The following is a 2,267-nucleotide window of genomic DNA, read 5'->3' as shown; positions in this document are numbered from 1 at the left end:
TAAACACTTGTCGACGACAAGTTTCCAATGGTGCAAGGAATAGTGAAGCTTCCATGATCTTTAAGCTTCGGAGGCAACTTCTGTTACAGCATAGCATTACATTCCTCCGTTAGAGCAACAATCTCTAAGTTATCGAGCTTCACTTTTCGAGAGAGAATATCTTTCATAAATTCGCATAACTAGGCATTTGTTCAAGAGCTTCAGCGAAGGGTATACTGATATGAAGTTTCTTGAACACCTCCAAAAACTTCGCAAACTGCTTATCAAACTTTTGCTTCTGCAACCTCTTAGGAAAAGGAGGTGGAGGATATACCTGTTTCTCCCCTATATTACCCTCAGGAGGAGTATGTTCCACAGTTTTCTTCCTTGGTTCCACTTCTGCTTCCTTCTGCACATCTTCTTCAGCCACAGCTTCATCTTCTGAAACTTGAGCTTTTTCTTGGCTTGCAACCTTCCCAGACCTCAATGTAATTGCCTTAACCTGCTCTTTTGCTTCCTTCTTGCCTGAAACTTCTTTGTCACTAGGGAGGGTACCAGGTTGTTGATTCAGCAAGGTATTGGCAATCTGCCCAATTTGATTTTCCAAGGTCTTGATAAACACCGCTTGGCTCTTGCACATGAGCCTCAACTCCTCCAACTCAGATTTTTCATTAGCTTGACTTGTACCTCCATGGTACTGCGATATCTGAAAGTTACTCACGAGCTGAGCGGATTCACTAGAAATAGCATACTACTCTGTCTCATACGCACCAGCACAAAGCTCACAGACACTAGTGATCTGATTAACTCCATAATTAGCCAAGGAATCCACCTTCATCGTCAAAGCTTTAAGCTGAGCAGCTATAGTAGTAGCTGCATCTACCTCCAGAATTCTTGCTACCTTGCCTTGATTTAGTCTCTGAGAAGGGTTCTGATATTCATTAGCAGCCATCAGTTCAATAAAATTGTAATCTTCATCGTAGCTCTTAGCCCATAAGGCTCCACCTGATGTTGCATCAAGCACGGGTCTAGACTGTGCTCCCAAGCCATTATAAAAGTAGTTAATAATCATCCAGTCAGGCATCCCATGATAAGGATACTTTCTAAGCATCTCCTTATAACGATCCCAAGGTTTACACAAAGACTCTCCTGATTGCTGCGCAAATTGAGTAAGAGCATTCCTGACTGCAGCAGTCTTCGCCATAGAAAAGAACTTAGTAAGAAACTTTTGAGCAAGATCTTCCAATTTAGTGATAGATCCTGGAGGTAGAGAATGCAACCAACACTTAGCTTTATTCCTCAGAGAGAATGGAAAAAGCCTTAGCTTTATAGCATTTTTAGACACATTGTTGAATTTGAAAGTGTCGCAGACCTCGATGAAATCTCTAATATGCATATTGGGATCTTCCATCGGAGAACCCCCAAATTGGACCAAGTTCTGCACCATCTGAATCGTGCTAGTCTTGATTTTAAAAGTGTTATCCGTGATGGCTGGTCTGACAATACTAGACTGAATATCATTTATTTTTGAATGAGGGTAATCCATCAAAGCCTTTGTATTCACTTCTGGTTCACCCATTGAAACAAGAGCTTCTTCTTCAACTTTCTCAACTAAGACCTCTTCAATAACTTCCTCCTCTACTTTATCCAGTGTTCTCTTTCGAGATCGAGAACGTGTTAGCATACACGCTCCCTAGAGTACCTGAAAAAGCAACGAACAAACAAGTAAGTAAAATATATGAGTCAGTAAACTTTAACGACCACTGATGTCAATTACATAAACTAAAAGTAAACCACGAGTCCCCGGCAGCGGCGCCAAAAACTTGTTAGAACGAAAACACGCAAAGCTTTACTTGCACATTAGGAATGCTACTTGCACACGCCAAAAACTTGTTAGAACTTGCACATTACTACTTGGGAAGATCTTGCTCAGAAGTTTCTTACTAAATTATTCCCTATGGCAAAGACAGCTGCTCTCAGGAATGCTATTACTCACCAGCAAATGGGAGAATCGCTATGTGAAGCTTGGGAGCGCTACAAGGAGATGCTTAGGAAGTGTCCTCATCATGAAATGCCTGATTGGATGATCATCAATTATTTTTACAATGGGTTGGGAGCACAATCTTGACCCATGCTCGATCCAGCATCAGGTGGAGCATTATGGGCAACGAGCCATGAGGAAGCTTATGATCTAATTGAACTGATGGCTGCTAATGAATATCAGTATCCAACCCAGAGATGTCCACAGGGCAAGGTAGCAGGAGTTCTTGAAGTGGATACAGTTACGA

General features: G+C 41.7%; 1 non-coding gene and 1 pseudogene across 1 annotated transcript; one reads left to right on the top strand and one right to left on the bottom strand.

Annotated features, from left to right (window-relative positions):
• The first annotated feature begins 1,061 nt into the window (after nt 1-1,061).
• Nucleotides 1,062-1,168, top strand: LOC141675936 (small nucleolar RNA R71). The gene has a single exon (XR_012556559.1). It is a non-coding gene; the product is annotated as a small nucleolar RNA R71 (small nucleolar RNA).
• Nucleotides 1,169-1,951: 783 nt separating this feature from the next.
• On the bottom strand, nt 1,952-2,052 carry LOC141676403 (small nucleolar RNA R71; annotated as a pseudogene).
• Between the last annotated feature and the right edge of the window lie 215 nt (nt 2,053-2,267).

Source organism: Apium graveolens, chromosome 7 (assembly GCF_009905375.1).
Source record: "Apium graveolens cultivar Ventura chromosome 7, ASM990537v1, whole genome shotgun sequence".
Classification (NCBI taxonomy): Eukaryota; Viridiplantae; Streptophyta; class Magnoliopsida; order Apiales; family Apiaceae; genus Apium; species Apium graveolens.
Note: the sequence above shows the minus strand (reverse complement) of the source record. Positions and strands in the feature narration are given on the sequence as shown.